Genomic DNA, 13,003 nt, shown 5'->3' with positions numbered 1-13,003 from the left:
CACTGTATGTCAGCTGTCCTACTTTTTCTTTAAGTACCAGTTCATGTATTATCACTAGCAACTGTAGATGGAGTATATTACATAGTAATAAAAAATATGTTACCTTAAGAAATAAACAAGTATAATCATTGAGGCAATAATAGTTTGCATTTGGATTTTAAAGGCACCTTTGAATCATTCATCAAGTAATATGTCCTCTCCTTTTATAAGACTGTGTGTGTCTTCTGTGGTGTTATAGTTTAAATATTGCCAGATTTTTTTTTTTTCTTCCTAATGTCTCTGCTTCCTTCAAGTAAGTTAACAGTCACTTTTTGATAAATCGCTATATTTATCTTAATTATAAATTTTTACTTTTATAGTGACTTAAGAAGAAAAAAAAACACTGTGAGTAAAATTTTCTTTGGGCAAATAGATCAGGTACCATTGATGGTGCTGAATTTTCTACTCTCTACAATCAAGTAGTTAATATATATATTACAGGGTTCTGTGGTTTAAAGATTTCTTAGTGTCTCTTTTTCTGACTGTACTGACACAAATGAAAGACTGAAGTGAAAATTTCTTTCAAACAGTTGTCATTCCATCACCTTATGCATCAACCACTTATTCTACATCAACACTAAGGCCCCCATCATCTATCCCATCTTAGTGTCCTTGATATCTAATTGACTGTCAGCTCCTCAGTTTCATCTTTCTGTGTGCTATGCTGGTGACAATGCTCAGAAAACACTTATTTTTACTGACACCATTTAGAGATCATCTGAGATGTTGCAACTCATCTGATTTTTTTTTATTCTCACTTTATCATCTCTGTGGAAGATAGAATCATGTTAAAAATATACAAGTAACACTTGCAGCTCAATTCCAGAAAAATAAACAACCCAATCAAAAAATGGGCCAAAGAACTAAATAGACATTTCTCCAAAGAAGACATATAGATGGCTAACAAACACACAAAAACATGCTCAACATCACTCATTATCAGAGAAATGCAAATTAAAACCATAATGAGGTACCATTTCATGCCAGTCAGAATGGCTGCGATCCAAAAGTCAACAAGCAATAAATGCTGGAGAGGGTGTGGAGAAAAGGGAACACTCTTACACTGTTGGTGGGAATGCAAACTAGTACAGCCACTATGGAGAACTGTGTGGAGATTCCTTTAAAAACTGGAAATAGAACTGCCTTATGACCCAGCAATCCCACTGCTGGGCATACACACCAAGGAAACCAGAACTGAAAGAGACACATGTACCCCAATGTTCATCGCGGCACTGTTTATAATAGCCAGGACATGGAAGCAACCTAGATGTCCATCAGCAGACGAATCAATAAGAAAGCTGTGGTACATATACACAATGGAGTATTACTCAGCCATTAAAAAGAATACATTTGAATTAGTTCTAATGAGGGGGATGAAACTGGAGCCTATTATAGAGTGAAGTAAGCCAGAAAGAAAAACACCAATACAGTATACTAATGCATATATATGGAATTTAGAAAGATGGTAATGATAACCCTGTATGTGAGACAGCAAAAGAGACACAGATGTATAGAACAGTCTTTTGGACTATGTGGGAGAGGGAGAGGGTGGGATGATTAGGGAGAATGGCATTGAAACATGTATAATATAAGAAACGAATCACCAGTCTAGGTTCGATGCAGGGTGCAGGATGCTTGGGGCTGGTGCACTGGGATGACCCGGAGGGATGGGGGGGCGGGAGGGCGGCGGTGGTGGTGGTGGTGGTGGTGGTGGGGATGGCAGTGGGAGGGGGTTTGGGATTGGGAACACGTGTACACCTGTGGCGGATTCATGTTGATGCGTGGCAAAACCAATACAATATTGTAAAGTAAATAATAAAAATAAAATAAAATAAAGTATGGAACAAAGTGCAACAGAAATTAAAAAAATAAAAAACTCATGCATTGACATTGTATGGCATGCTAAATTCTTATGGGATTATAGTTGGTTTCTCTGGACAATTATATGAAAATCACAAACAATTACAAACAATTCCCAAATTATCAATTGCAGTAGGTACTTTTTAAAATTTACTTAATTAGATAATTTGTCATTCAAAATTTGAATAAAGTGTTTTATTGAAAGATATTTATCCATTGTGACTAATCATTTTCAGATGTTTCTTCTTACAAGAAAAATTGTGAATTGTACTTAACTTTGACAGCATTTTTATCTCTAACTTATGTTAAATATTTCCCATGTCAAATATCTTTACTAACTTAAAAGTAATTTTAATAAATGACTTGTGGTTGTTGAATTTTGCAATCACCTCAATAAGTTTTACATTAGTATTTATATATTTTCAGCATTTGATTTATTTATTAAATAAACTTACATTCATTATATAGATTTCCTGGTATTCAGACTGTAGTCAACAACTCACTTTTTTTTTTTTTTTTTTAGCTATAGCACCTTATTTACCAAACATGTAATTTAAAATATTATTTACTTAATTTAATATTATGGAATAATATTTGCTTAAGAATCACTTAATTTTTTAAAGTCTTTTACATACAGTCTCATTGAAGCCTCAAACAATGTTTGTTTCCTAACTGATTATTCCACAAACATACTCTTTTACTGGTTCTATCCTTGGTTCTCAACACCATCTACAAATGTCCAATCACTGTCAGCTTAATGATAGATTAAGAAATTATTATGCATCCTTAATAGTGCTAAAACATTTTCTTTACCTGTAAAATTATTGTTGTAGGCTTTTTCAAAGAGTTATCAAATTGTATTTGGTTTGATGACAATTTGTATGTTTGTAATGAGTCTTCATCCTTGTAGTGTAAGGTTCAGGAGGACAGTTTTGAATTCTCATGAAATCTAGTACAATAATTTGCATAGAGTAGACACATTAAATGTTTTGGCATAAATTATGTACACATATCATGTGGTGGATTACAAATGATAAAGATTTCTTGTATCATTTTTATTGAAAAATTTCACTTCTATAATTGCAATTATCAAAATTGTTATTTATTGTCACAATCTTTCAAAAAATAGAAACAATTTCTAGAGTTCTATGCTTCCTCTGGTGGCTCAGCAGTAATGAATCTGCCTGAAATGATGGAGATGTGGATTCAATCCCTGGGTCAGAAGACCTCCTGGGGAAAGAAATGACAACCCACTCCAGTATCCTTGCCTGGGAAATCCCGTTACAAAGGAATATGGTGGGCTACAGTCCATGGGATTACAAAAAAGTTGCACATGACTTAGTTACTAAACAGCAACAACAGAAAATGATTCAAAAAAGTGAAAATTGCTTAGGAGATTAAAACATACATAAATCTATAGGCTGTTTAAACAATAGATCTAAGGAGGATACTGCTAATTTAGGTGACTATCAAATATTATGTGGTTTTGATCATCACTTTGCCAACTTATTGAAAGACAAATTGCTGTGCCAACATCTCAATAGTTTCAAATAAATTAAGTTTAGGATAAGTTCCAAGTCCCTCCATTTTAAAACTGTGATTATTAGAAGGGTGATCCATTTCTAGGACTAATTTAGATAAACACTGTTTATGGCTTTTACTTGTTTGTTTGTTTTATTGTTGTCATTTATTTGGATGGAGAGAGAAGGTATACTAAGAGAAGTAAAGCAGCTTAAGATTTCTGTCCCTTTATTTAAGTATATATGAATTGGCGTCTTAAAACTCTGAAGAAAAGATATTTTTGGGAATTTGGAAATGGCTGTTTAGAGTAAGAGATATATAGGACGTAAGGGAAAGGTTGAGTCTGGGGAGAATCACAAATGGTAAGAAAAAAATTGGCAAGAATGACAGATGAAGGCTCCTTGTTCTGACTTGCATTTTAATGCATTCTTCCCCACTATATTCTTATTATCTGAAACTTTTAGTCAAAGTGCTATTGCTATAAACTTGCATTTTGGGGGAAATTGAAGCTAAAGAAAAATAAACACCTGGGCAGAACAGAAGGGAAAGAAGAGTGATAATTGAAACTAGATCTGGGAAGGGATATTAGGGAAGAGAAGTCATAGAAAAACATAACTGACACTTCAGGCATTATCAGAAGTATTGATAATGGTAATGGGACATTCCCAATAGGAGCTGGGATGAAAAGTGTAATAATTTTATTTGGATTAAGAGAACAAGGTGACTGTAAAAGGCTGACAAGGTTTACCCAAAGAGTTACATAGGCTTGAATATTTGAGAATATTTTGCATGTATTTAAGCATATTCAGAATGCTAAAATCTGAACAGGTGTGTTTTTTTCTTACTTATTTTAATTAAAACTTTTTTAGAAGTAGTGATTCTAATTAAAGTTGGCAAATAAATCTGAAAATGGAAAGAGGTATAAATAATAGCAATTTGCAGTGACAATCTAGAGTACAGCAGCTGCTGCAAATAAATATTTCACAAAAAATTCAAAAAGTAGGGATGATAATTGGGTAAGACAAGAGACAAAACAGAATTTCATAAACTAAATATATTAAAGAATAAAAATTCCAACCAAAAATTCTAACCAACCTGTCTTTCCCCAACCTGTTTTCTGTATACAACATGCCTGAAAAGAAAGTTTCTTAACTTTCAAAATAATGAGATTTATTTAATCATAGAATCGTATGTTGAAATTGGAAAGATGATTTGTTCTCTAACTGTAAAACATCATTTTGGGGATATGTACATGAGATGTGTAGGTCTGATAAAACCTCTGCACCACAAATTCAAAAAGTTGCAGCATGGTTTATGTCCAACAGATTTATCCATAGTCTAAGCAATTTTAAAGAATTATATTGTCTGGTACTTTGATATCTAGTCAGAGAAGTCACAAAAATCAGCTTTGAACTGTTATGGAAAATAACATGAGAACATACACTGAGAAGTAATGAGAAGCTCTAAATTGTTTACTTAGCAAGGGAACCGACTCCTTTGATCTAATGCCTGGCAGTTTCTTTTCAATCTTGTTTTAGTCCTTTGTTGTTGTTGTTGTTATTGTTTGATGCAGGTCAGGGGGCAAATGCTATTCTATCCTGTGCGTTTGGTAAGCACACTTTCCCCTCATTATCACATTATTCTTTGTTCAAAGAATATTTGATGTATATGGCAGTTTTTGAACCTCAAGGATGACTATGAACAAATATTCAAATAATGCTTTGAATTCACATCAAATACACATCAACATTTCAGAAGACAAACTGATCAGAATTTGCTAAATGCAACAGGAAGTTCATTTTTGATAAGGAAATATAATTGGCTTGGGAAAAATTTACCACCTATGATTGAAAAAAAAAATTGTAGGAAGTATATTTGATATGGTCCATTCCAATTAAAAACAGGTACCTCTAAACAAAGACCTGCACAGCCCTCAAGATTGCCAGCATTTTCTTCACTCTGAATTAGTTTGTATTTTCCACTGAAACTATTTATTTTATCTTTAATTTACTAATGGAAATATTCATACCCAAAGCATCTTCATATTTTTGGCTGAGAATTTTCTTTTCCAATTAGGCACCAAGATTAGTGTTAAATTTTTAATGTGAACGAGAAAATAGAAAAGAAACATAAGACATGTTTCCCCTCCATAATTAAATATAATTTCTCCTAAAAATAAAAATCAAGAGGAAAAATAGAATTAAAATATAGATAATTTATTTTATAAATTAGTATTAAAAAAATAGTATTTGAGAAAGTTTTAAACAACATCATAAAATATATTCTCATTGCTATTATTTAAAGAAAAAGAATTTTCTGTTTTGATCACAAATAATAAAGTCATAAACAAAATAAATAAGGGCAAACTATTTCTACAAGAAGATTGTTATTAAAAGTTGAAATGTTAAAAAAAAGGCAAATGTAATTTTGTATCAATATATTATAATCAGGGAAAATCTGCTTTGGACACTTTCAAATGTACATCCATAATTATTGTAAAAACGTCTTAGAAAAGTCTTGGTAAATTCTGCATTTAAATTTTTTTTGCTTACTCAACAACATTAAAAGCAAAACATTCTTGTTCAATGACCATTAAAATGAAATTTTCTGCTTAGAATTTGTGAAGAGGTATCAGTGGTGAGAAATGGATTGTAAGTACTAATATGTTAGTGCCTTGATTTTTAATGATGATAGATTTTTGGAAATTAGTTTTCAAAATGTAATATTGGTTGAACAGATGTCTTTAAGGAATAGTCAACTAGAATTACTCCAATTTACCTGGTAGACCAATAAAAAGAAATTTAGGAAAATTAAACTGTTAACCAATTAATGAAAAGATCCACCAACTGCTCAGGTTTTACTATAATATTTTCTTTCTTTTTTAATATATTTAATAGTGATTCAATATATTTAATAATGATTTAATATTTGCTATATTTAATAATGATTGTGATTTTATATTTCTTTAGTTGTACCTCTACACTTGTTAAAAGTAATCTTTCTCATCTATTATATGGTTTTCTGTTTAATAGCATAAACCCATAAATACATCAAAGAAGTCATAGCTTTTATATTATAATATTGATCTTTTTCTAAACATGCACTGCTGTTTAAAATACCATGTTTTTGGTATATTTTAATTGGCAAAATGATCATATTAATACTCATTTCACACCTTAAAATAGTTTTAAGATTTTTCTGAAATATGTTCTTTGTGGATTGAATTAAATAATGTGTTAATTCATAGATATCTAAATATTGGTACTAGACATAATCAAAATATTAATAATAGATAGCAAACAAAGTAGAAAAAGAGTAAATCTTGTCTTCATGGTGCTTATACTTTAGTACAGCAAAGAAAGTGAAAGTGAAGTCACTCAGTCGTGTCCAACTCTTTGTGACCCTGTGGACTGTAGCCTACCAAGCTCCTCTGTACATGGGATTCTCCAGGCAAGAATACTGGAGTGGGTTGCCATTTCCTTCTCCAGGGGATCTTCCTGTCCCAGGGATCAAACCTGGGTTTCCCGCATTGGAGGTAGACACTTTAACCTCTGAGCCACCAGGGAAGCATAGTGAGGGACAAACAGAAAGGAAGACCAAGGTGCTGAATGAAGTGAGAAAGGGAAGAAGACAGGTTATGTTCAATCGGTATTAATATGTGTTGGAGGATTTTAATTGTGATAACCTTGTAGGACAATGTAAGAGTGTTGCATTTTAAACCTGAGTGATGTGGGAAGACAGGGGTAAAATATTAAGAAAAAGCATAAGCCTGGCTTCTGATAGATCCAGACTTGTTATATTATCATGAAGAAAACATACAAGCATGAGCTTTTATTCCTAATTATCTATAGTTGCACCTATAGCATGGTAAGACTTGCCTGGTGGCTCAGACAGGAAAGCATCTGCCTACAATGAGGGAGGCCTGGGTTTGATCCCTGGGTCGGGAAGATTCTCTGAAGATGGAAATGGCAACCCACTCCAGTACTCTTGCCTGGAAAATCCCATGGATGGAGGACCGTGGTAGGCTACAGTCCATGGGGTTGCAGAGTCTGACACAACTGAGCCTCTTCACTTTCTATAGCATGATAAAGCAACCAAGTATATAATCAACTTTGTATATTGCTACAGGATATAAAAATGGTGTGTGCCTTAATCAAGTTCATATCCACGTTGGCTACACTGGCCTCATTTATAATCAGAGCTTCACACAGTGGAAAATATTTTGAACTTTCTGAAGAAATCAGTCTAGTCAAAGCTATGGTTTTTCCAGTAGTCATATATGGAGATGAGAGTTGGACTATAAAGAAAACTGAGCCTTGAAGAACTGATGCTTTTGAACAGTGGTGTTGGAGAAGACTCTTGAGAGTCCCTTGGACTGCAAGGAGATCCAACCAGTCCATCCTAAAGGAAATCAGTCCTGAATATTCATTGGAAGGACTGATGCTGAAGCTGAAGCTCCAATAATTTGGCCACCTGATGCGAAAAACTGACTCATTGGAAAAGACCCTGGTGCTGGGAAAGATTGAAGGCAGGAGGAGAAGGGGACAACAGAGGATAAGATGGTTGGAAGGCATCACTGATTCTATGGACATGAGTTGAGTAAGCTCCAGGAGCTGGTGATGGTCAGAGAAGCCTGATGTGCTGCAGCCCATGGGGACATAATCGAGTGACTGAACTGAAGTGAAGAAACTCTATATGAGATTAGACTATCTGATGTAGATTTTTTTTAAAAAAATATGAAACTTAGATACACTTTCATAAATCTTCAGTTATGCCAAATATGACATTTCCATATGAATACATTTATGTATTTGGGCTTTTATATACATATGAGAACTATTCTAATATGTGATACAGTATTGTCTTTGACTCCCATAATCTCAGTAAGCACTCTCTCATCTTCCATAACACTCCATAACAAATTAAGTAAGAGTATCAAAACTGGTAGAATAAAAATCAGTCAAGCTTTGTCAATGAAAATGCATTCAATGTCAAGTAAGTTGCAGATATTCCTTTAGGTTTTTTTTTAATAAAATGGAGAAAAACAATAACATCTATCCCACTGGAGTTTTTCTAGCTAGTTGATTAATAATACATGCAAAGTATTTGGAATGATACTCAGCACACTGTAAGGTTTCATAATGGTTACCTTTTTTTTTTAACCTCTGTTGAATCAAAATAGTTAATAAAAAGAAGAGTTAAGAGGGATGATCTTTTGTACTTATGGAGGGCATGGCATTACAGACTTGAGTCAGAAAATTCAGAAGAAATCACACAGAGTCAATAAAGTCTGAGAGATCCAAAACAAACATAACTGCATCGAAATAGTTTTTTTTTTTTTTTCCGTTTTAAACACAAGAATGGATGTAACCAAAAACACAAAGTTCTCACCAACAAGAGACCTAGTCTTATTTTAAGCTGCATGTCACAGAAAAAAAGATTAAAATTATTTTGTCGATATTTCTGGGCTCTCCATTTAGATCTACTCATCTACTTTTTAATTCTTTTAGCATTACTACACTATCTTCATTATTGTAGCTTTTAGTAGATCTTGAAGTTAGGTGGTGTCTATCTTCTGACTTTGTTCTTTAACATAGTTTGGGATCTTCTGGGTCTCTTTTCTTTTCATACAATTTTTAGAATTGATTTCTTAACACCCAAAAAATAACCTGGTTAGATAAACAGAAAGACATGTAAGCTTCAACAGTAAAGATAAACTATTTCTAGAAACTTTAAGCCATCTTCACTACATGGATGTGGATATCCTCACCAAAAAACTTCTCCTTGGACCCATGTTGTCAGTCATGTTTCTGCAGCTCCCTGATCTCAATCAAGTTTCCCTCGACATATTTTTTTCAACTCTTAATGCCTGTCCACTCTGATTAGTAGATAATTAATTGCTTAGTTCATACATTAATTGATTGATGGTTCCTTGAATAGCACTAAGTGAATAAAATCCCTATAACAAGGTGTACAGAGCTATTATGTAATTGGTTAAGAGATACTTTTACAACTTATAGAAATATTTTTAAAGAAAATATTTTAAGGAAAAATATAAATATATATCTTATAAAAATAAATATTAAGCCTCTCTTTCTTCACTTTAGTGTATATGTGTAATTTTTATTTTACTATGTATTTTAAGGAATTATCTTAAAAACTTCTACATTTTTAACTGCTCACACTTCCATCTATTTGTTTTGTTCTTCTATTTTCTTTTTGGTAGGATTACTATATTACTCACTTTATCTTTATTTTTCTAATATATGTATTTATATACATATTATAAACAGTATGTGATATGTGCTGTGCTGTTGCTTCAGTTGTAACTGACTCTTTGCGATACCATGAACTGTATGTGGTCCATCAGTCTCCTCTGTCCATGCGATTCTCCAGGCAAGAGTACTGGAGTGGATTGCCATGCCTTCCTCCAGGGTATTTCCCTGACCCAGGGATGTGTGTGTGTGTGAAGTCGCTCAGTAGTGTCCGACTCTTTGCGACCCCGTGAACTGTAGCCCGCCAGGCTCCTCTGTCCTTGGGATTCTCCAGGCAAGAATACTGGAGTGGATTGCCATTTCCTTCTTCAGGGGATCTTCCCACCCCAGGGATCAAACCTGGGTCTCCTGCATTAAAGGCAGATGCTTTATCCTATGAGCCAACAGGGAAGCCCGACCCAGGGATAGAACCTTGCATTTACTGCACTGATAGGTGGGTTCTTTACCACTAGTGCCACCCGGGAAGCTCTGTATGTGATATAGTTGTAATTAATTTCTAATTGAATATGTCTTTAGATTGATGTTTTTCAAATTCCTGAGTAATTATATATATTTTTGATTGTTAATTTTCGATTACACTTAATACTTTAACATTGCTTAAATTTGTTTTGTAATATTATATATTTATGGTCAGTTTTCTTTTAGGTTTTAAAATATAGTAATTCCCAATTCAGGGATCAAACCTAGGTCTCCTGCATGGCGGGTGGATTCTTTACTGTCTGAGCCACTAGGAAAGCCCAATAAAAATGGTGTATTATTCATTTACAAAATCTCAATAGAGTCTAAAGCCTTAAAATAGAGACAAATATCAAACAATTTTGTAGTCACTGTATTTATTGGGTTTCTAAGATCCTCTCTATGATAAAGAAAACAACTTCCATATTTTAAAAACTTAGTTTTATTGTGTTCTTATGGTAATCCAATGACATTCTTTATATAATTTTGCTGAAAATATATGCATTTTGACAACTTGTAAAGAGCTAAGATTTAAATATGGAGAAAAGAACACAACTCTCATCATCTATTTTCCAATCCTTTGTGTCTGTAAATCAGCTATGTATTTGATTTTTCTTTTTGGAAGGAAGTAATGTCTTTAATTCTGAAATTGTAATTGTTTTGATTTATAGTTGACAGAGCTTATCTGCTTTTAACATTTGTACTACCATTCAAACAGCATAAGGAAAGAGTATTAGGGAGAAGACATGTTGCTGAATTAGAGAGTGCCACAGGAAATGTTTAATGGAAATTTAATAGATGTTTTAGAAGAGAGGGGGCCACATTCTAATCCTTGATTGTTATCCCATCTGCATGATGAACCTATTATAGCTCAAATGTTTATCAATGTTCACACAAATGGAGAAGCTAATGGGATTGATTTTACTGTCAATAGCCTTCCATCTTCAGATCTGTCAGGGCTGAGAGAGGCTATAGCCACAGGCTCTGGCTCTCTCATCTACCATGAATAGTAAGCTGGTGCCTTTCTGGTTGAACACACTATGCAGAAAATAAAGTGGAAGTATACAATCAGATTTTTGTCTCCAGATAACAGCAACAGATAAAATAATACAATTGTGACTTTTCTTCAGATATTTAATAAGTGGGAATAATTGTGAAAAATGTTCATATAGTTGTTATATGGTCTGCCAGAGCATTCATGCGTGCTCAGTTGCTTCAACTGTGTCCAACTTTTTGTCACCCCATGACTGTGGTGTGCCAGGCTCCTCTATCCATAGGAAGGTCTAGGCAATATATTGGAGTGGATTGCCGTATCCTCCTCCAGGGTATCTTCCTACGCAGGGAACAAAGCCAAGTCTCCTTGTCTCCTACATCTTCTGCATCTCCTGTATCTCCTGCACTGCAAGTGGATATTTTACCCTTTCAGCCACTTGGGAAACCCAAGGTCTGCTGGTAATGTCATATAACAAAAGCCCTTTCATAGTTAAGTACAATTAATCCTTGAATTTCTCAAATATACCTTGAGAACTTTCCAATTTGTTTCCCTAAATTATTTCCCCCAAAAAGTTTTAATTTATTCTATTCCTAACAATATATAAGGTATATTTACTGATATAAGTTACTTTAAAACAGTAAGATTATTCATTGATACTACTTGAACAAATTTCATTATTTAAGCGCAACTTATTTGTGTTAATGTAATTTGATTTTGAAAAACTTCTTATTCAAGAAAGACAGGTTGGTTTCACCTTGATTACTCAATTAAACCCAAGTAGTTATATTTGATGAGATAACTGTGGAAGATTATGTATTTTAAATCAAATTTTCATTTTTTCTTATCTCACCTCTGGAGAAAAAAATATCTCCCCAGCTCACTGACGTGGGGCTTTTCCAAGTGACCAGCTTCAGCAGAAGTGACAGTGAGTTGATACCAAGATCTCATTAAAAGTTCATCTCTGTGGGAGCTTCTAACTCTTGTCAAGAAAAGAACATTCCTGCTCCTGCAGTCTGGACCCCAGAATAAGACTTTGGAAGAGAATCTCTTCGACTGGGCTGCAAGTCTGCTCTTGAAGCAGAGCTTCTCTTCCTATCCCACAGAACTGTAAGGAAGATAAATATATGCAGAAATGTTTCCAGGTGATGAAAACACAGTATTATGCTGAACCTACAATGCAATGTGTGAAAATAGTGTGAAGATATTCTGGATTAGAAATAAATATTCCAGAAAATACTGAATTTTATTAATCAATGATCTTCACATAGTGCCTCATTAACAACACTCAGTTTTTAGAATTTTCTATCTAAGACTTGGTTCTTACTACAAACCTGTACTAGAACGAGTCCTGAAAATATATTTAGGAAACATTATAAGACACAAATAATTTTAATAAAGCTATTAAGTATTAAGCTCATTGACATTATGCATTCTAATACATAAAAATTTTTTAATAGCAAATATATTTATTCAGGTAATAAGTTATTCGTGAGGTGTATAGAAAAAAATTTGCCCTTAAAATAAATCTGGTCTTGCCTAAAAGATGGGTTACCACTATCTTTCAAGAAATAATCTTTTTGAACCTTATAAATGTCAGGCTTCATAATGTCTCATGTGTGGTTATTCTGATCATTACATATGTCATCTTTTATAAAGTATTTATTAAAGATATTCACAATGAATCACAGATTTAAAAAGCCATAAACCATGATCAATGTTACATTCTTATATTGAAATAATCATCTTTGCTACATAAATCTGTAATAGCTTGCTTTGTTTTTATATTCTTTCACTAACTCTTTTTTATCACACTACCAAATACTGTATCATTGAATTTTTTCATTTATATGAATCTGAG

This window comes from Oryx dammah, unplaced genomic scaffold (genome assembly GCF_014754425.2).
Source record: "Oryx dammah isolate SB20612 unplaced genomic scaffold, SCBI_Odam_1.1 HiC_scaffold_12, whole genome shotgun sequence".
NCBI classification, from domain to species: Eukaryota; Metazoa; Chordata; class Mammalia; order Artiodactyla; family Bovidae; genus Oryx; species Oryx dammah.
This window is presented reverse-complemented; position numbering follows the sequence as displayed.